At 46.5% G+C, this 22,787-nt stretch overlaps 1 long non-coding RNA gene across 2 annotated transcripts; it reads left to right on the top strand.

The window, feature by feature from the left end:
• The first annotated feature begins 8,384 nt into the window (after window positions 1-8,384).
• LOC109255326 (uncharacterized) lies at window positions 8,385-18,851 on the top strand. Of its 2 annotated transcripts, none has more exons than XR_008420662.1 (3): window positions 8,385-8,554; window positions 15,188-15,261; window positions 17,445-18,851. It is a non-coding gene; the product is annotated as an uncharacterized LOC109255326 (long non-coding RNA). The 2 variants fall into 2 exon arrangements; XR_008420663.1 differs by having other exon boundaries at window positions 8,385-8,604.
• The last annotated feature ends 3,936 nt before the right edge of the window (window positions 18,852-22,787 follow it).

The raw sequence follows: 22,787 nt of genomic DNA, 5'->3' as shown, positions 1-22,787 counted from the left end.
TCCTAACTCCCTGTCATACCACCTCTGGCCGCTCTGTGGTTCCTCTCTCTGCTCTTCTGTCTTCTCTCTTCATGTTGGACATGCTGCTTGTCTCCTCCCTATGCCCCCTCACCCACTTGGCGCTCCGCTCTCGTCCCATCCCGTGGTCTTTATACACTTATCTGTGTGCCCCTCCTTCCCAAGTTTACATCATCAGTCCAAAACTCTCTTTTCAATTCCATGATCACGTATCCAACCACCTGCTCGACATCTCCATTGGCATGTCGCGTAGACATCTCAAGTCAAACATATTCACAGCGGAATCGCTGATCTTCCACCCACCCCCAAGTCTGCTCACCAGGGGGTTGAATCACCTGCTCACCAAGTCTGCACCTCAGTTGACGAGCATCCTTCCAGGTGCTCAGACCAAAATCTGTGGGTTTTTCTCTGTCTTACATCTCATATTCCAAGTGCAAAATTCCGTTGGCTCTGCCGTAAAGCTGCATCCAGAATTTGGCCTTTGTTACCACCTCAGTGGCTATCACCCTTGTCTGAGTCTTACTTGGATTATTACAGTAGCTTCCTAACTGATGTCCCTTCTGCCTTGTCCATTTACATCTACTCTCAGCATAGTATCCAAAGGGATCCTTTTATTTTTTTTTTTTAAGCTTATTTATTTGTTTTGAGAGAGAGAGAGAGAGAGAGAGTGAGAGATAGCCGGGGAGGGGCAGAGACAGAGGGAGAGAGAATCCCAAGCAGGCTCAATGCTGTCAGCATAGAGCCCGGTCCAGCTCACGAACCGTGAGATCATGACCTGAGCCGAAATCAAGAGTCGGACACTTAACCGACTGAGCCACCCAGGTGCCCCAAGAGGGATCTTTTTAAAATGTGGATCAGATCTCGTCTTTGTGCTGTTCAAAAACCTTCAACGACTCCCATTTCATTGAGAATAAAAGCCAAAATCCTTGCCGTGGCCTCCAGGGCCTTGCGATCGGATTCCTTGTCCTACTCCTTTCCCTCCTCGTCAGCTCCAGCCACGCTGGCCTCCTGTTCCCCCAACATCCCATGCAAGTTTCTTATAGCAGTTACCCCCTGGGCCTGGAAAGCTCTTTCCCCGGATACCTGCTTCCCCTCACTCTTTCGCCTCCTTTAGGTCCTCACTTGAATCTCACCATTTCTAGGAGGCCAACTCCAACCACCCTACCAATATGGCAGCCAGCACCCCCCCCCCCCCCGCCCCACCTCCTCTGTTCCCTTCCCCCTACTCTGCTTTTTATTCCCACAACACTTAACCATCTCTGGAGAAAAGACGTATCATTTACTTACCTATTGTGTTCATTGTTTATCTCTCCTGCTAGAGGCCAGGACTTTGGTTTTATTCCCTGATGTCTCTCTCCTAAATGCCTACAATAATGCCTGGCATTTGGTAGGCCCCCCATTAAATATGTTTTATATGAGCAGTCACATTAGAAAAGTACAATTTTTTTTAAAGTTTGTTTATTTATTTAAAAAATTTTAAGTTTATTTATTTATTCTGAGAGTGAGAGAAAGCACAAGTGAGGAAGGGACAGAGAGAGAGAGGGAGAGAGAGAGAATCCCAAGCAGTCTCTGCACCACCAGTGCAAGGCTCGAACTCAAAAACTGCAGGATCATGACCTGAGTTGAAGTCGGATGCTTAACCGACTGAGCCACCCAGGCACCCCTAAAGTCTGTTTATTTTGAGAGAGAGAGAGAGAGAGAGCAAGCAGGGAGGGGCAGAGAAAGGGAGAGAGAGAGAGAGAGAGAGAGAGAGAATCCCAAGCAGGCTCTGCCCTGTCGGCACAGAGCCCATCTCGGGGCTCGAACTCACCGGCCGTGAGATCGTGACCTGAGCCAAAACCAAGAGTCAGATGCTTAACCTACTGAGCCACCCAGGTGCCCCAACACAATTTTCATTTCCAACCAACAGATGAGGAGGCTGAGGCACAGGGAAGATAAGGAACTTGTCTCGGGTCACCTCGCCAGTGAGTGGTGGAACTGGGATCTGGGCTGAGAATGCATGTGCTTAATCACTCTTCTAGACTGCCTCTCTGTAACCTAGAACCTGTAGGCTATGCTCTGGATTCCAGTTACTCATATCATCGAATTCTCTTTCCTCAAAGAAGGCTGCACTCCCACCCAAGGGGGGGATGGATTTTGCATTTCTTTATCTCTTAAGATATGTAAACATGTTTCTCCATTTTACAGTAAAGACTTTTGAGCCGGATAGGCTCTTAAATTCCGTCGTGCTTGGGGCGCCTGAGTGGCTTGGTCGGTTAAGCGTCTGACTTCAGCTCAGGTCATGATCTCACGGTCCGTGAGTTCGAGCCCCGCGTCGGGCTCTGTGCTGACAGCTCGGAGCCTGGAGCCTGTTTCAGATTCTGTGTCTCCCTCTCTCTCTGCCCCTCCCCTGTTCATGCTCTGTCTCTCTCTGTCTCAAAAATAAATAAACATTAAAAAAAAAAAATTCCGTCGTGCTTTTAGGGTCACCCAGCTCGAAGGACAGAACCCAAGCTCCACGAGGACAGGTGTTCTCAGATACTCTGTCTCTTTTGTTCTTTACTGATTCGTAGAGCCGTGTCTGGAGCAAGGCTGGTGCCCCACAGATGTTAACTGTGGAGTGAATACTATCTGGGGTAGCACCTAGTTAAATTTTAGCCACATCACGTGGCTTTGTCTGACTCGAGGTCACCATTCGTTAGCCAGTCTCCGATCTATTGCACGCTCTACTTGGTTGCTTCCTGCTTCATTGTCTGAAAGTGCTAGACTGCTACAGTGGACTGTGGTCCTCCACTGGCTTATGGCTTCTTGGGAACTCCCCCCCCCCCCCCCAGGCCCGTGTGAGCTGGGTGGAGCTGTCATGGTGCCCCAACACCACAGCCATGGCGGTGGGGGCAGGGGGGTCGTGATTCACAGGCCAGTCCTGTGATTGATCGATGCTGTAGCTCAAGCTGGGCGATCAGACAGGTTTTATTACCGTTACTATTGTCACTATTATACTTAACAGCATGGCTGGTACTCTTTCTGGTGTCACAAGGGGATGAGGTATAGGCTGTCAGTGAAATTGCCAGTGGGTCTCTCATCGGTCACAAAGAGACCGTGTGACACGAGGGTGTGGGGCCAACATACAAATAAAGGTAGAAAGTTGAGAGGGAGGGAGAGGGACCTATGCCTTGTTTCACTGGTCGCTCTTTTTTTTTTTTTTTTTTTTTTAACGTTTATTTATTTTTGAGACAGAGAGAGACAGAGCATGAACGGGGGAGGGTCAGAGAGAGGGGGAGACACAGAATCTGAAACAGGCTCCAGGCTCTGAGCTGTCAGCACAGAGCCCGACGCGGGGCTCGAACTCACAGCCCTCACGGACCGCGAGATCATGACCTGAGCTGAAGTCGGCCGCTTAACCGACTGAGCCACCCAGGCGCTCCACCGGTCGCTCTTTAATAGCCTTTGAAATCTTTTCTTTGTTTATTAGTCTGCGCAGCTTCTTTACTTCTTGAGTCAATTTTGGTAATTTCTATTTTTGATAGAGTGTCATCCTCCCGTGGATTTGCTGTCATAATCTCATTAAATTCCTTTAGCCCCATCTGCACCTACAGTTAAATCTCCTTTCTCACTATCTGTATTTGTATCTAAAAGTGCCACACCTGTTTCTCTTAATTAGGCTCGCTAGTGATTTTGGACTTTACAAAATATTTGCAAAGAGCCAGTTTTAATTCGCTCCCTTCGCTGCGTTTTATTTCTTTTCTATTTCATGAATTTGCCTCCTTTTTATTAATTTTCTTTTACTTTTCTTTATTTTGTCCTTTTTCTAGGTCTTAAGCTGCATACACATTGAGTTCATTCCTTTCCAGCCTTTTTTATTTTAATTTAAAAAAAATTTTTAACGTTTTTATTTATTTTTGAGACAGAGAGAGACAGAGCATGAACGGGGGAGGGTCAGAGAGAGGGGGAGACACAGAATCTGAAACAGGCTCCAGGCTCTGAGCCGTCAGCACAGAGCCCGACGCGGGGCTCGAACTCACAAACTGTGAGATCATGACCTGAGCCGAAGTCGGACGCTTAACCGACTGAGCCACCCAGGCGCCCCTTATTTTAATTAAAAAAAAATATTTATTTTAAAAGAGAGAGAGTGCACGTGCATGAGTGGAGGAGGGGCAGAGAGAGAGAAGGAGAGAGAGAATCCCAAGCAGGCACTGTGCTGTGAGCACAGAGCCCGACGTGGGGCTCGAATCCAAGAACGAGGAGACCACAATCTAAGCTGAAATTAGAGTCAGACTGAGCCACCCAGCCACCCCTTTTTCAGCATTTAAAGAAAATATTTATTGGGGCACCTGGGTGGCTCAGTTGGTTAAGCGTCCAGCTTCGGCTCAGGTCATGATCTCGCAGTGTGTGAGTTCGAGCCCCGAGTCGGGCTCCGTGCTGACAGCTCAGAGCCTGGAGCCTGCTGTGGATTCTGTGTCTCCCTCTCTCTCTGTCCCTCCCCTGCTTGCACTCTGTCTCTCTCTCTTTCGAAAATAAATAAACATTTAAAAAAAATTTTTAATAAAAAAATTTAAAAATGTTTATTTATTTTAAAGGGGGGGGGGGGAAGAGGGGAGTAGGGGAGGGGCAAAGAGGGAAAATCCTAAGCAGGTTCCATGCTGTCAGTGCGGCTCAGGGCTTGGTCCCAAGAACTGTGAGATCATGACCTGAGCCAAAATCAAGAGCAGGACGTTTAATCAACTGAGCCACTCAGGCACCCCAGCATTTTTTTTAACTACGTAATTTTAAATGATAAATTATCTTGTAAATGAAGATTACTGGACTCCATAGATTGTGATACAAATTTTCCCTAGTTTGATCATTGTGATTTCTATTTTTATTTCCTCTTTTCTCAGGTATTTTCCTCCACCCCCTCTTCCTGGCAAATTCCTACTTGTTCATCCATTTTCAGCTTAGATGTTATTCCTCAGGGAAGGCTTCCTGACCCTCCCAATCAGGTTAGGGCTTTTAGCTGTAAACTCTTACAGAGTTGATACTTCTGATACACATTAGAACGATTCTTTGTGTGATGGTCTGTTCCTTCTCATTCCTTACCAGACCAGAAGCTCCTGAGCTCAGGGACTGTATTGATCTTTATCACTGTTTCAATATCTTCTTATTGAATGAATGACTGAAAAATAGTTAATCAGGGAGAATGCAAAATAGTACAACTCTTTAGGCGGTGACCTTGGCAATACCTAAAGAAAAAAAAAAATCCCTGATGACTTATGCATTTCCCCTTTGGCCCAACGTTTCCACTTCCAGGACTCTAGCCTAATGATACCCTGGAAAAAAGGTTAAAATGATTAATGCACAAGGTTATTCGTTGTGGCATTATTTGAGATAACAAAAGATTGGAAACAATCCAAATGTCTATCATTAGGGAGACTGGCTGAATAAGCTGTGGTACATTCACACCAAGGAACCAAAGGGTGCCATCCAGCCGTAGAAAGAAATGTGGAAGATGCACTACAGTGGAATGATCTCCAGGATACGCTGCTAAGTGAAAAATGCAAGGTGTGGAGCTGAGTATCTAGCATGCTATCTTTTGTGTAACAATGGGATGGGAAGGGGTATAAATATGTATACAAATTGTCTATATTTGCAAAAAGAGACACTGGAAGAATAAACCAAAAAACAAAACAAAAACAAACAACCCACCACCCAACAATAATAAAAATGATTGCTGAGGGAGGAAAGAACATGGTGGGAGGACAGTGATGGAAGCGAAATTTTCTAAATACGTATTGTTATATGGTTTTGGCTTTGGAATCAGATTAATATTTCACACATTCAAAAATAATATTAAATCAAAAGGAAAAGAGAAATAAAGGCAATGTCTAAAATTTGAAAAACAATCTGAAATGAAGGACCTTAAGTGTATATTAAGTTGGTGATATAACCACTCAATGAAAATAATTACCTGAAGTGGCTTTACAACACAATATATCAATGGTACATGCTTAAAAAAATATTTCCTAAGGATAAAAAGAGCTGCAAAGAAATTTTATTTTTTATTTATTTAAAAAAAATTTTTTTTTAACATTTATTTATTTTTGAGACACAGAGAGACAGAGCATGAACAGGGGAAGGTCAGAGAGAGGGAGACACAGAATCTGAAACAGGCTCCAGGCTCTGAGCTGTCAGCACAGAGCCCGACGCGGGGCTCGAACTCACAGCCCTCACGGACCGCGAGATCATGACCTGAGCTGAAGTCGGCCGCTTAACCGACTGAGCCACCCAGGCGCCCCAAGAAATTTTAAAACTTCATTTGGAAGTCTTACTGTTAGTACAAATATTCGCGTTGTTTTTGTAACTATTTTGTATAAATCATTGCATAATGCAAATAAGTAATTATGTTAATACTAGAATCTGAGATCTTCAGAGTACGAGATATAAGGATAAAACCAAAGAAGTTAAGTAAAAACCCTGAAATGGTACATTTGAATTGGAAATATTAGCAGGAACTCATAATCCTGTTGTTGTTTTTTTTTTTTTAATGTTTATTTATTTTTGAGAGGGAGAGAGAGCATGAGCAGGGAGGGGCAGAGAGAGGGGGAGACACAGAATCTGAAGCAGGCTCCAGGCTCTGAGCTGTCAGCACAGAGCCCGATTGGGAGATTCAAACCCATGACCTGTGAGATCATGACCTGAGCAGAAGCTGGATGCTTAACCGAGAGAGCCACCCAGGCACTCCCATAATCCTTCTATTTTTCTGCTCAAAAGTATGTATTTTCCAGCTCTGTCCGCTGAAAAATTTGGAAGCAGTGATAATCCACCATCAGTGAGCATGCCTAGTGCCCGGATTGTGTTTTCCAACCACCAAGAATCAGGGCTCCTTGGAAAAGCAGCTGATTCCAGAGCTGGGGCAGGAAATAGACAATACAAGTCTGGGGCATCTTGATGGGCCAGCAAGCAAGGACACTGTCACAGAGTAATGGGATCACACTGAATATATAAGCAATCATCTGTCCATATTGACATTCCGAGAAAGAGAGAGAAAGCCTCAAATCACCCAAATATTATTAAACACCATTGGCGGTAACCAGGCCAGTTCTCATCCTGAGAATTAGCAGTGACAAGGAGAGAATCAGGCCCTTCTCCTGTCATTCTTCTATTTCATCTCAACCTAAAAGCTGTCATTTATGAATGGTAGTTTCTTATAAAAAAAAAATTCCAACTAATAAATATAGAGGGATTGATAGGATTAGAAAATTACCTTTTTTTTTTTTTTTTTACAATCACTAATAAAATAATGGATTTAGGCAATAATCACCGATGGATGAAATTATTATATGAAAAGTTGATGGGGAATTTTATAACGGAGGGAATCAGGTTGTCCCTGCCTGAGCCCACAGGTCCATCTTTGCGATTGCTGTGTGTCTCCTGATGTGATGTCATATGACGTGCACAGCCTCACCCGTGAAGTGGCTGCCATAGTTTGGATTCCCTCAAAAGCGCACCCTAGGAAAAAGATTTGGGTGCCAGTGGTTCACTTGAGAGATGATCCCAGAAAGTACCTTTAAGAGAGTGGAGAAACAAGGCAGGGAAAGAAGAAAACCGCTGAACAGTGAATCCATGAGCAGGGGGCCACCACTCACACACCAGGGGGCCCAGGTCCTTTGGGGATCCTCTGAAAGACTGCAAAACAGGTGTCAGGAACCCCCCTCTCAGAGGCAAGGAGGCTGGAGCCACCAGCTCCCACCGGGCACTGGTCAAAGACTGCTCCAGGGGCATGAGCTTCCCAGCCACTCTCCAGACCAGAGAACGCCCTCAGGGTGCAAGCCTCAAAAGGGCATTGGTCTGGGGTGTCTGGAGGTGGCTATCAGGATTAGCCAAGAGGATTTGGTGAAGCACCAAGACCCCCCGCGGTGGTGCCATGCCAGAAGAGTTGAACTTAGGGCTGACTTCTATTTCTAGAAAATACAGGGGGTAACGAGGAACAAGGTAAATAATGGAGTACCTAGAGAAACCCAGAATGGAGGGGGGGGGGGGGGACCTTCTCCAGGACAAACGATTTCTTTCACAAGGATTTCTCTGAGTTGGTTACCACTGTGGGCAACCGGGCTCCGTCTGGGCCGCTCTGAGGACCCACGAGCCGTGGCCTCGGAATTGTTCCACTTGGAGCCTGACAGCCGAGGTGTTTTTCCGAGATTCCAGCCCCCCTCCCCTCCCCCGTTAAGGGTTGCCCCACGGGCATCAGCTTCCTGCATTTCTAAATTGTTCCCAGCTGGAGGGCTGAGCGGCTTTACCCAGCGAAACACAGGCAACCTTTGCTGCGGGGAGGGGGAAGGGCACCGAACTGTCTCCCCAGCTGCTTCGAGTTGGGGGAGGGGGCGAGGGGAAGTGGGAGGGGCATCCCCCAGTCCCCGAAGGCGTTTTGGGGGATTCCTACAGGGGCTCCCAAAGAATGCCTGCTGCCGGGTGCGGCTGCTGCCCTCCTGGGTGCCCCCGGCACCCCCCCCACCCCCCAGCCCTCGGCAGGCAGGCGCCGGAATTTGTGCGTGCAGGCTGTAACAGACATGCTGTGCGATGCGTGAGTGTGGCGTGAAAGCGCCGGGCAGCCCCAGCCGTGCTTCTCTGCGGGTTTGTGCTGGGCCGGTCCCCCTCCCAGACGTGGGCCCCCGCGGGCGCTCAAGTTCCATCATGTTGTTTCCCTGCTGAGGACCATCCGGTCCAGGCAGCCGTGGGGCTTCCTGAGATGCTGGAATGCGGCTCAGGCTCAGCTGCCTGGGTCAGGCGCGGGGTGGGGGGCCTGGCGGGGCGGAGGCTGGCGGGGCCATCCTGGCGGCCACCTCTCATCTCTCCATCTGCCTCAGTGTCCCCTCTCTCCTTCCCGGGCCTGTCTCCCTCCCGCTTCAGCCTCAGCCCCCCCCCCCCCCCCCCCCCCCCCCCCCCCCCGTTCCCTCCAGGTCCGCCTCTATCTTGGCCTGGAAACACCGCCAACCTTTCACAGCTCTCTGTGTCCTTCCTCCTCCTTCGTAGTTTCCCCATCGAGAGCCGGTTTACAAAAACAGCTCTTAGAAAAAGGTTTTTTCTTACAAACATGCTATAAGGAGACATTAAAAGTTGGAGAGGGGGAAAAAAAAAAGAATAACCCTGTCACTCTAACTCAGCAGCAGCTGTGGTCAATTTGGGTTATTTCCTTTCAGTTTTGTTTTTAATGTTTATTTATTTATTTTTGAGACAGAGATAGAGAGTGGGGGTGGAGGTGGGGAAGGGAGGCTGTGGAGGGGGCAGAGAGAAGGAGACAAAATCCCAAGCAGGCTCTGTGCTGTCAGCGCAAAGCCCCATCCGGGCTCAACCCCACCAACAGTGAGATCCCGACCTGAGCCGCAAATCAAGAGTCCGATGCTCAACCGACTGAGCCACCCAGGCGCCCCTCCTTTTAGTAATTTTAAAATGAGTTTTTAAACCTCTCATGCTATACTTTGAGCTTATATTCCGCTCTTTTTTTTTTTTTTTTTATCTTAACGACAAATCTCTCCAGTGGTTTCCAATCTCAGAGCAAGTATCAGAGCACCTTTACAGCGGCCTACAAGGCCCTACATGACCTGCCTACCCGTGCCACCTCCCACGGGTGCCCGGTGTGCCCTCCTTCAAGAGACCTCTCCCGTCTGCCCATCTCTCTGCTCCAGCCACAATGGCAGCTTCCCTTTCCCGCAGATGCAGCTCGGGGGCCTTCACATCAGCTATTCCTGGTGCCTAGAATGTCTTCTCCCAAGTCCGCATGGATCGCTTCTCCCCTTCTTTAAGGCTGTGTCAGTCAAGCCTATCATGTCCGCCTTCCCTAAAAGGCAGCACCCCCCAGCTGCACTCCCAGTCTATTACCCAATTTTTCACTCTAACCGCAATGTTGGGAAACAACCCTACTGCACTCCTGTTGGGCAGACACCCTTTACCCAAGATTCTCTCATTGCCTGGAGGGACATTTTGGTTGAAGGAGAATTGCTGGGCTTAAAGGTGTGCATATTTAACATTTCTATGGAGGGGCGCCTGGTTGGCTCAGTGAGTGAAGCCTCCCACTCTTGATTTCGGCTGTGATCTCACAGTTGCTGAGTTCAAGCCCCGAGCTGGGCTTCCAGCTGCCAGCCCGGAGGCTGTGTGGGATTCTCTCCTCTCCCCCATGCTCTCTCTCTCAAAATAAATAAATAAACTAACAAAAACCAAAACCCGTATTTTTCTTTTCATACACTTTGTTAGAGGTTTGTATGTCTTCTGTGCATTTTATTTTTCACATTCTTTGCCCATTTTTTGTATTGCATTATCGGTCTATTTTTTATTGATTTATAAGAGTTCTTTATGTATTGTGGATCTCTTTAGCCAAAGCAGATTTTACCGTTATCTAGTTCTAGCAAGTACAGGTTGCAAGGGGTCTGCACTCTTCTATGGGTGTCAAAGATCCCACCCTCTGGTTTAGGAGGCTGATAAGAGTCCTAGGCCATTTAGAAAGGGGTGACATTGATATGGATGAGTGTGGATGGAGCTCCTCAGCAAAGTCTCAGGACAGGGCTGGGCATCGCTCCTTTTGAGCACTCCAGACAACTGTCAGTGAAGGCCCTGGCTGGACAGTGAAGAGCCCAGTGGCCAAAGTCGGGGCACCCACCTAAGTGACCACAGAGGATCTGCCGGTGAAGGCCCAGCCCCCCCGCGAAGCTCCCTGGTAGTAATGACGGAGGGCTTAGCGGTCTCTGGGCACTGACTGTTTTCCCCTCCTTGTGGCCCCACAGGTCTGATTCCTTCATCTCAGTCCCCCTTGACCTCTTCCGAGGCCCTGTCTGATCCCACTCCCTTCCTTTCTCCCATCCCAGTGACCCCACTGACTTCCCCAGGCAGCACATGGTCTGGGTCTTTTCTGTCCTCTTTCAATCTATAGCTAAGGTATAAATTCTATCTTCGGCTTCCTTCAGGATCTACCTTTTTTGATTTTCGAAAGCACTTTTCTTTGGCAAAAGCAGCCTCTTGCAAACGAAAGCCTCTGCCTTCCAAAGTGTGGTTTCTGATGATCTGGGAAGTTCAAAAACAATGACATCTGAACGCAGGCTGTTTCTCTTTCTTTATGTTCCTGCTATGAAAGCACTAATTCTCCTGGGGGTAGAGTGGAACCTTTGATTGACATAAGGAAGTCGAAAAAATAAAAGCAAAATTGTTATTTTGAGACATGTGCTAGCTGCATTCCTGCCTGTCTATGGTGGATTTGTTTCCCCGGGTCTGTTACTTGTCTTTTAACTTGGCTCATGCAGTCTCTGTCATTCTGAAGCGAAACGTAGTCAAATCTTTCCACCTTTCCTACAAGTCTTCTAAAGCTTTTATGGGGTTTTGTTTTTTTACATTCAGCTCTTGAAATCAAAGGTACTTTGTATGTGTGTCTGGTGTAAGGCAGAGTTCAAATTTTCCATCTTTCAAATCGGAGAGTCATTTGTCCTAGTGCCATTAATTAAATCGCCTATATTTTCTTCGCGGATTTGAAATGCTACACATAATATAGATAGATGGATACACAGATAAAGAAGGAGAGAAGGAAGGAAATAAAGAAATAAAACTCTTCTTTTGTAAGTATTTTTATTTCAGGCTTGATAGTCCCCCCTCATTTTTATTCATTAAAATTAGTTTTTCCTGTGGAGAAAGAGGGAATGCGGAGTTAGTGGGGTTTTGGTTTGTTTTTTAAATGTTTATTTATTTTTGAGAGAGAGAGAGAGAGAACGCGCGCGCATGAGGGGGAGGGGCAGAGAGAGAGACACACAGAATCTGAAGCAGGTTCCAGGCGTCAGCACAGAGCCCGACCCGGGGTTCGAACTCACGAACCATGAGACCGTGACCTGAGCGGAAGTTGGACGCTCAACCGACTGAGCCACGCAGGTGCCCCAGGGAGTTAGTGTTAATGGGGACAGAGTTTCAGTTTGGGAAGATGAAAGAGTCGTGGAGATGGATGGTGGTGTTGGGGGCGCAGCTCTGAGTGTACTCAGTGCCACTGAGCTGTATACTTACAAACGGTTAAAATGGTAAATTTCATGTTATGTGTATTTTACTACAATAAAAAATTCTAAAAAAATTTTTTTTGGATATTCTATTCTTGTGTATTTTTTCTTCCTGTTAGACTCAAGAATCAGATTGTCAAATTCCATACAAGGTACCTTTGATATTTTGATTGAAATTGCATTCAATTTATAGATTACTTTGGGGAGAACCGACATCTTTATAACCCCGAGCTTTTCCATCCGGGAACATGGTGTGGCTCTCCATTTATTCAGATCTTTTTTTTTTTTTTTTTTTTTTATGTCCTTCAGTAAAGTTTTATAATTTTATTCATATCAGCTTATTCCTAGCTATATTATGGCTTTAGTTGCCGCTGTGAACGGAATCATGAGTAGAGCACAGGGGCTGTCACTCAGGTCTGTCCCCAGCCCAGCCCCTGGGACGAATGACTAGGTCCAAAAGACACATGAGTCAGGAAGTAAAAAATGTCTTTTCATTACAACCCTCTGCAATAGGGAGCAGGTGTATCCAAGTGAGCCGAGCCGAAAAGGCTGGCAAGGTCAAGAGGAGGGCCCTTCAGGATCAGAGAAAGCCAGTTTTATCACCTGTGTGGTCAGGAAGAGGGAGAAGCTGAGATGATAAAGGTTAGGGCTGATGCTCCCCATGAATGCCGATGTATCCCAAATGCCTCTTTCATCCTGCTGGGCAGGTTGTGGCCCTGGAGCCAGGAGCCAGGCGTTTGAACCCTTCTCTGTCATTCACTAGTGGAGTGGCCTTGGGCCACTGACTTTGCTTCTCAGGAACCCGGTGTCCTCACCAGCAAAATAGGAGTGAATTCTAATTACATATTTAGTTGTTTAATTATTTGTCTGTCCCCCACCCCTGAACCGTAACTGCACGTGGGCGGGCATCGTATCGATCTAACTCGGTGATGTGCGGGGCTGCTTCAGGTACATCCATTGCTTTTGAAGGAAGTAGGAAAAGGCACCCTGTTGAGCAGACACAGCTTTGTGAGCCCACAGTCTGGTGGTTGGTCCATGGGCTGGATCTTGGCCCCACTTGTCTGTCAGCTGGGGGGCCTTCGCGTAGTGAGTGACCTGTCTGGGCTGTATCCCCGGTGCTTGGCCCAGGCCTGGCACATGAGAAGTGCTCAAGAAATGTACTGAATAAGTAGATGATTAGGTGTGGGGGCTTAGAAGATGAGGGAGCCGCTGAGGGGTTCTCACTTGTGCTCAAAAGGAAGTCCTCTGCTTCCAGGTGCAAAATAATATGGAATATTCCAGGTGCATTTTATTTTATTTTATTTTATTTTATTTTTCTTTTTTATTTTATTTTAGAGAGAATGAGAGAAGGGGAGAGAGGCAGAAGGAGAGACAGAGAATCTTAAGCAGACTCCGTGCTCACCGCAGAGCTGGATGGGGGGCTCAATCCCATGAACCTAGGACCACGACCCGAGCCAAAATTAAGAGTTGGACCCTCAACCGACTAAGCCACCCACGTGCCTCCCCTCAAGTGCTTTATTTTCCTTCATTCTACAGGTACTAGGAATGGGGTAATCTGATGATCTGGTGGGATGGGCACCCCAGGGCTGAGGGAGCCTTCCAGAAGCATCCTCACTCAGGGAGGAAGGAGCCTGACTTGGTAACAAAACCTTGAGCAATCCAGGGAAGCAGAGATGAAGAGTATCTGGTGTGTGCGTGGGTGCTTTCTGAGGAGGGGAAAGAACGGGGTGACCTGAAGGGTGAGGAAGAGCCAGACACAAGAGGTGTATCTGGAATACGCTTGGATGTTGGATGGAACGTGCGAAAGTCCTGCCTCAGGGGACAGGTTGCTTAGCCTCTTTGGGGAGTTGAATATTGACAAAACTGACTAGCCCTCTGAGCATCATTTCATAGACTTTTCATTAATTAGATGCCTCTTGGGATTTTCTACACTGTCCTCCCCTTTCGGAACTTTGTGAAGTTCAAATAATGGAGACATACCCTCACTACACCACCATCTCCCAGGCACGTACTGTGTCTCTTCATATAGGGCCAGCCTAGGGCTGACAGGGTCATCCAGCCCAGACAGATAAGAGTCCCATCTCCACTGTGTGCTGTGTGCTATGTGCTGTGTGGTATTTGTCAACTCCTCACAGCCTCCTTCTCCATCTATAAAATGGGGATAAGAAAACCGACCTTACCAAGTTGTTGGAAAGATTCTGCCCTCAGTAATAAAGGCAAATAGTGTGAGAGCGAAGGAAAGACCACTTAAAACTCCAGGAAAAACATAAAGATGCAGAAGGAAGGAAATATACAAGCACACTCCTTGACTCAGCGATGAACGGTATTTAGATACAGTACAGTAATCCTTACCCTTTTAATTTCTTTTTTGTGTCTTTCTGTGCCGGCCAGAACTTCCAATGCGACAGTGAGCAAAAGTGGTGTTAGTGGGCAACCTTGCTTTGTTCCTGACTTTCAAGGGAATGGCTCGAATGTGTATCATCAAGTATGCATGCTAGCTTAAGCAGCTGTGGGAATAGTGAAATCTGAATCCTCGTGGAACCTCTGATCTTCTTCTTCTGCGACTAAACAGTGGTTTTCATGCTTCAACCATTCCAAGATTCCACAGTCCCTATGGGATGAAGTTTAAGCCTTTGAAAAGCCTAGCATTCAAGGCCTCTTACTCTTTCCCAATCCCGAGTCTTTAGGATTTACCCACTGATCCCATTCCAGATGTCTGGACATTCCAGAACACAGTTTTGATGAGATCTTAAAGTCTGTCTTAGAATATCTGTTCCATTCCTCAATCCTGCCGGCTCGTCTCCTTGCCTGGAATACCCTTTCCTTTATGTACTCCCACTTATCTTTCAAAGGCCAACTCACCTCTTCAAGGAAATTTTCCTTCCACCCTCTCTCGCCCTTGATACAAGATTCGTTTATAGTCTGGGACACAGGTCCCAACACATACGAGGGTCTGTAAGTATCTGTTGAATAAACAAATAAATGAAACTATGACTAAGCCTTTAGGTCACCAAAAGGAAAAAAAAAAAAAAAAAGTCCTGTTCTTCCAATAAATCCAGACTGTGCTTTTGCTTCAGCCTCCAAACTCCCACACATGTTCAAAAATGTTGTCTTCTGCTTTATACTTGATCAGCAGTTTGGCTCAAAATAAAATTCTTGAGTCACACTTTCTTTCCTTGCTGACTTTGTAGGTGGTGCTCTATTGAGTTCTAATGCTGGATGCTGCCATGAAGAAGTCAGAGGCCAGCCTGATATGCCCCCACTTGTAAGTGACTAGTTGCCTTTTGTCAAGTTGCCCAAAGGATGATGATGATGATGATGATGATGATGATGATTTATAACTTTGAGATCTAATACCCTTATTAGGACATACTTGGTATTGATCATTATGAATCCATTTTCCTGGGTCTCATTAACTTTTCACTGTCTCCTTTTTTTAAAAAAACATTTTCTTATATCTTAGGATATTTGTTTGATGCTGTTTTTTTTTTTAATTTTTTCTGTTATGTGTATATGGTCTCTGTCATGTTCTCTCATCATTTAAGCTTAAGAAAAATCTTTTCATTTTGTCTTTCTCACACTCCTCATTTCTTTTTTTTTTTAAGTTTTTTCTTAATGTTTATTATTTTTGAGAGTGAGAGTGTGTGTGTGAGCAGGGGAGGGGGAGTGAGAGAGGGAGAAAGGAGACACAGAATCTGCAGCAGGCTCCAGGCTCTGAGCTGTCAGCACAGAGCCCGATGCAGGGCTCGAACTCGTGAACCACGAGATCATGCCCTGAGCTGCAGTCGGACGCTCAACCGACTGAGCTACCAAGGCACCCCTCACATTCCTCATTTCTAACCACTCTGTCCCTAGTGGTATTTCAGAAGAGTCTGTTTTCTTCGGTGCTACTTTCGCATTGACTTTTATTTCTGCGATACCATTTTCCTGAATCCTGACATCTTGTTGTATTTCCTTCGGTTGTTTTGCTTTTGTTTCTGTGAGGTCTTCGATCTCTTTTCTGTACTCTTGTTTAGTAGAAATAAGCCCTTGGCATAGTGTCTGGTGTATGGCGGGCATTCTCTCTCTCTCTTTTTTTTTTTTTTTTTTTATCAAGGTGACTGTTTTCATTTTCTAGTATTTTCTGCCAGGTTTTCATCAAGTCAAGATGAATATCTTGCACCCTTGTGATCATGCTTTAAATCTAATTTTGCAGTCTGCTTGTAGACTTACTATATTATAAGCACTTGTGTCCATGGTCTTGTAATTATTTAATGGCGGAACATCATGCCATTGAATCAATGTATCATTATTTATGTGACCCTTCTGCCACTGGACATTTTGCGGTGTCACAATTTCCTATTGAAATATATATTCCATATTATTGTTGTTTTCATTTGCATCTCACTTTTATTTCCTATTTCCTGTTGAAGGTTGCATATTCTTCCATATTCTTCCATTTACTTACTGCTTCTATTTCCTTGCTCGAATTACTTGCTTGTGACCTTTGTCCAGATGTATCTCTTAGCAACTCAGGCATTTTTCATCGGTGTGTATGAAACCCTTACATAAGGTAGACATTAACCACTTGCCATTTTCCCCACTCCTGGGTGACATTTAAATTATAGTTATTTTTCTAATATATGGAATTTCGGTGTTTTGTCTATAAGTCTCTGCATTTGTGATTTCTTTGACTTAGCTAATTGTTTATACAACAAGCACTATGTGAGCACCCCGTCCATAGGACAGGTACATGGGGAGATGGGGAGCGGGGGAGTAATGGACACCCCAGTTCCTGATTTCCAGGTAAGTTGGGGGTGCAGACATGAAAACAACCATAGCGTTGCCTCAGTAAGTGCTAGAATAATAAGGATTGCAAAGGCAGCAGCCGAAATGGCAAACCGAGCTAGCTCTCTCGCACCCAGCCCCCCACCCCCCTCGTGGAAGAGCTTGCATACAACATCTCGCTTAAACCTCACAACAACTCTGTGACTTAGACAAGGAGAGTGATCCTCAGGATCTTCACAGATGAGGAGAACAATTCTCAGAAGGCTAACATGACTTATTCAGGCTCTGACACCTAGTAAGAGCCTAAGCCAGCATTTGAAGTCAGCCTTTTAGACTGTAACCTCCATACCAAACCCGTTCCCTGGGGCAAAGTGGTGATGGTGGTTGACCATGGCAGTGATAAGTGATGGAGTTGCACATCGAGGAAAGCCTCCAGGAAGAGGTGAGTCAAAACTGAGAAATGAAAGGTGAAGACAATTTCACCATCAGGCAAGAGGCTGGGAAGGAATGGGCATCCCATTGCAGCCTGCTGAATCCATGAATCGTATGGTTTAAGAAGGAGCAGATTTCCCCCAGGCATGGAGCTACAGCCCCCTGAGAGACTGCAAGTTGGCCGATAGCCTCAAGGTGCAGGTGGTTCTTTCCTGACCCACGTTTTATTTGTCTGTTCATTCCCCACAGGCTCCATGTAAGGTGCTGGGGACAGAGAGGTGAATGGGAACGAGACATTCAAGACATCTGCCCCATGGAGTGTATGTTCCAGGTGGGGGAAATAGACAAAAAAGAAGCTATACTGAATATTTGCTCTTCGCCCAATGACCTTTAAAATTTCTTTCTACATTTTGATTATTCCGGATATCTTGAGTTCCTCCTTCCCAAAGCAGAAGCCTGCCTCTCTTGAAGCAAAGGTGCAGGCATGTGACCTACTTCCCTCCAATCACACTCACCGATCGATCTGAGATACCAATGGCGGGGCGCGGGGGGGAGGGGGGCAGTGAGCTCTGTGTGGGTCCAGCTGCATGCTAGCCTGGGTGGTGGCCAAGGCGGTATGGCTCTGGAGTCAGTGACGACAGCAGCAGCTCCCACATCGGTCCGATTCTGTTGTGTGCTTCTTGGACATGCTCCTGAAAACTGCATCTAGAGTCTGTTTCTTCACCATCCGATAAGCTAACATCCCTGAGTAAATTCCCTTTCTACTTAAACTGGCCAGAATGGACTCTGCTGTGTGCAAGCAAGAATACTGTGAATGTGCAAAGAAGTAAATATACACACTGAGGAAACTAAGACCTCCTCCCTCTTTGTCAGGCACACAGATTATAGGAGACTGGGATGAGAGCCTTTGTACCTGGTGCCCTGGCCAAAGGCTCTTGATCTCTTGTAGGGAGTACTATACTGTCCTCCTCTGTGAGGACTGTGAGATGATACGTACTGGGATGGGATTGTGTATTTTTATTTTTAATCTGCTTTTTATTTTTTAAAGGATTTTATTTCTATATAATCTCTACACCCAGTGTGGGGCTCGAACTCACAACCCTGAGGTCAAGAGTCGCCTGCTCTTCCCACTGAGCCAGCCAGGCGCCCCAGATTAATGGTATTGTCATACAATTATGTACCCATCTCGTGGTCAGAAATAAGCAAGGGGCTAAAGCCTGACTGGACCTGTCTCAGGAAGGGAAGAAGGAAAGAAACAATCCAGGGTGTGTGGCCTTGGGGTTGTGGGCCCTCCAGGCCCTGCATATCTATGTGAAGGAGGCTGGCTCAGTGTCCCCAGAAGCCAGATTTACGCCCTCTGACGTCACCATTAAGATTAGCTGCAGAAGGGAAAATGGGGGTCCTGCCCACAATTCAGGCTCTGCTTTAATTAAATCAGTGTCTTGTCCTGGGAGACAAAACGACTCGCCAAGAGCACTGAACTGATGGCAGGGGAAGTGAGTGGCACCGAAGTGCTTTGTGCACTGGCAGGGCCAGTCTGTTAGCAGCGCAAGGTGAGAGGTGTTTTTCTGTTGGATGCATTTCTTTGCATTTTCCAAGGCTGGTGGATCAATAGCTACACACAGCTGAAATAAATTTCTGTCTTTGCTCTCCGTACCCTGTGATAGGGAGATGTTGGGCCATTAGATAACTCTGGTTCCCATCAGGTGTTACTCCTGTCAGTGACTGCTGTCCGTGACCTCTCTAGGTACTCACAACAGCCTTCTAAGGTGAGGGCTACTGTGTCTATTTCAGAGATAGGAAAACCAAGGCCCAGGGAGGGGACATCATGAGGCAGAGTCCCAGGGCCTCTGTGCATGTAAGCTGTTGGTTCTTCCAAGTTCTGTTATTACCATTGTCTATTTTCCGGGCTACAGAGGAATCATGACCCTCAGAGAGGGAACATTGCTTGCCCAAGGTCACAGAGCCAGTGAATGGCAGGGCTGGAGTTAGAAGCCGGCCTGTTGGATCACAGAGCCCCCTGCTAGGAGAGCTCATCAGCCTGGACTGGGCTGACCTCTGCATGCCTGCCCTGGAATCAATGGGAGAAAGGCATCAAGATGTATATTCCTCTGAGAGCCCCTGGAGGGAGAAGCAGGCTCCTTCCCCATCTGCAGTAGCAAGGGCATCAATTCCTGGCTCTGGAAGGACCTACTCCCCAAAGCTGCAGCTCTATTTTTAGCCTTGAATCCATCAATAAATGGAGCCTGGCAGAGCAGGCGACTCCTGGCTGCCTGATATTAATAAGATGAGAGAACGGGACCATTTATTAAGCGCTTTCTGTGTGCTGGGCATTATGCAAACTGCTTAACATGGATTATCTACTTAAATCTTACAACATTCCTATGGAATAACTACTATTATGATCATTTTATAAATAAGGAAAGTAAGGCGCAAAGAGGTTAGGGGACTTGCTTGAGGCCACGCAGCTGATAAACTGCAGAGCCAGGATCCAAATGCAGGTCAGACCCAGGTTTGTGGGATTCTGAGCCCACGTGCTTTCCTCCTTACCACTCGGTCCAATAAAACAGGCCCCTGTTTGCCCACCCTGGGGGTGGGGGGCAGAGGCGGCAGCAGCAATCAAGGTACCAGGAGGTGTTGTGAGGCAGGAAGGAGCCACAAGCTCCAGTGGTTGGTTGGTTTCTGTCACTGAGAACAGAAACCCGACCTGAGCGTCTCCAGAGGGAGAAAGACTGGAAGAGCCTTGTGGGCAGAAGGAATAGCATAGGCAAAGGCAAGGAGGTATAAAGTGAGGCCTGTTCAGGGCACAGTGAACAGTCTGGTGGGATTTGGGCAGAGAAGGAAGACGAGGCCAGTCTTGGAGCAGGGCAAGATTCCGTAAGATCTTCAATCCCGGGAAGTTTCGATATTCTGGATTCTGGAGGGATCGTGAGTGGAAGAGTGGCTTTGTCATGTCTGAGCTACAGAGCAGGGGGTGGACTTGAGAAAGAGACTGTGGGAGAGGGAGACAAATGGCTATTCTCACTGCTGGTAGTGACAATAGCTGCCATTTGCTGAACACCTGCTATGTGTGTTAGGCCCCATAGTAGGTGCTTTTCCTAAATTATCACCTAATAAACATAGTGGTGGCCATTGGAAGGCTTTCATTATCCCTCTTTTACAGAAGAGGAAACAGAGATTTTGTGAGGTCAAGTGACTGCTCAGGGCCACTAGGATCGGAATCTCCAGAGACCTTGGTGCTACACTGGCCAGAGAGGAGGGTGTGTAACAGTAACAGTCTCAGGCAAAAGGACATTTGTCTGAAGTCTCAGGAACAGAGACGATAAGGTAGGTTTCAAAGATAACAGAGACGAAGATTTTTTTGTTTTATTTTGTCCTTTAAATAAGTTTATTCTCACACATTGAGGATAGCATTTATGTTACTAAGGTTACAAAGCTTTTCTGGGGCCGGAACTGGCAGAAAGACTCAGCCAAGGGAGAGGGCATTGTTTCTCAGGGCAGTGGCTAGGAGAAGGAAGAAAAGGCAGGGTCTCAAGTTCAGTGTGTCCAGTGGCACAATCAGAGGTGCAGCCAGGGCTCAGGGTTCGAAGGCCCGATAGCAAGCGGCGGGGGTGAGTGAAGGAAGGGGTCAGTCTGGGTCCCAGCTGCATCTGACATCTGACATCAGTAGGGTTGCAAAGTCTCCAAAGAGGTGGGAAATATACCTCCCTCCACCCCCCGCCCGCCACACACAATAATAGAGATATGTCAAAATGTTATGAGACGCAGGACCCAACTAGAAGAACTCCCAGTGGCCACAGCTGGAACAGTTTGACCAACAAAATAAATAAAGCAGCACTGGGGGCACCTGGGTTGCTCAGGTGGTTGAGTGTCCAACTTTTGCTTTTTGGCTCAGGTCATGATCCCAGGGTCATAGGATCAAGCCCTGTGTCAGACTGTGTGTTGAGGGTGGAGCCTGCTTGGGATTCTCTCTCCCCCTCTGCTTCTCTCCCCACTCGTGCTCTCTCTCTCCTTAAAATTAAAAAAAAAAAAAAAAAAGGCAGCATTGGGTTGTAACCCAAGTATAAAATAAATATCCATGAGTCCATACTGATATAAATAAATGATTGGATAAATGATATAAATAAATGATTGCGAAGAGACAAATCTCCCATGCAGAATCCCAAATAATTTATGTAGAAATTCTACCCTCAGGGAAATGGTGCCCAGCTCCCCACTGCTTGAGCGTGGGCTGCACACAGTGACTTCCTTCCTAAGAGTACAGTTGGGGGGCAGAGTGGCCTTTTCAGAGGAGAAACCTGGCAAACATGACCCAGCCAGATGATCAGAGTCAACATCAACAGCGATAAGTCACATCGATCTGATGTGTGTCCATCAGCAGCCTTGGTCAGGGTGCCAGGGGCCCCTGGCAGCCTTGAAAAAGTTCTGCTTTTCATAAACACAAGCGTACTTGCCTGCAGTAGCCACAGCTCGGGTCCATTCCTGGCTGTCTGTCCACAGGATGGGAATGAGGACATGGCCTGGACGTGGCCTGAGCTGCTGGGAGCCCAGGGGCACGGGAAATCTAGTAACTTCAGCAACAACCAGGTCTTAGAGGTGCAGCCACATCTAGGGGTGTCCCGGCAGGGCTCTGGCAGAGGCCTAGCAAACTGGACTGGAAGAAACTAAAGTATACACGTTATAAGTTTAAGGGTCACTGTTGAAGATTAGAAAGAGGACGTTTTTTTTCTTTTGAGGAAAATAAAGGGGGTAAATGTGATTTGATAAATCCTAGGGCGCCTGGGGTGGCTCAGTCAGTTAAGCATCCAACTTCGGCTCAGGTCATGATCTCACGGTTTGTGGGTTCCAGCCCTGCGTCGGGCTCTGTGCTGACAACTCAGAGCCTGGAGCCTGCTTCCGATTCTGTCTTCCTCTCTCTCTGCCCTTCCCCCGCTCACACTCTGTCTCTCTCTTTCTCAAAAATAAATAAACGTTAAAAATAAATAAAATAAAATCCTAAATAAGACGAAGAGGAATACAAAGGAAGCAGAGAATTTGTAATAAGAAAGTATAGAAAGCAGCGGCCGAAATAAGACCAACTATATTAGTAATCCCAAGAATATGATTAGATTAAACACATCGATGAAAGACAGAGACGCTCTGATTGGAATTCTAAAGACTAGCTATGTCATGCACAAGAGGTGTGGTGAAAAGCTAAACCACATACAGGTTGAAAATAAAAGGATAGAGAATTTAAGATACAAGACAGATGAACATAAGGGAATGAAGGGAAGCAAAAATAATATAAAAACAGGAAGGAGACAAAACATAAGAGACTCTTAAATGCAGAGAACAAACTGAGGGTTGCCAGAGGGGTGTTGGGCGGGGGGGATGGGCTAAATGGGCAACGGGCATTAGGGAGGACACTTGTTGGGATGAGCACTGGGTGTTATACTACTCCTGAAATCATTATTGCACTATATGCTAACTAACTTGGATGTAAATTTTAAAAAATTAAAAAAAGAAAAAGAAAAGGATAGAAAAATTATACCAAGCAAATAGTGACCACAAAGAAGCAAGGTACTAATAAACATAAGCAAATAGTAAATGAAT

The sequence above is a fragment of the Panthera pardus genome, unplaced genomic scaffold (genome assembly GCF_024362965.1).
Source record: "Panthera pardus isolate Hobbes unplaced genomic scaffold, ASM2436296v1 HiC_scaffold_11, whole genome shotgun sequence".
Taxonomy (NCBI): Eukaryota; Metazoa; Chordata; class Mammalia; order Carnivora; family Felidae; genus Panthera; species Panthera pardus.
This window is presented reverse-complemented; position numbering and strand designations above follow the sequence as displayed.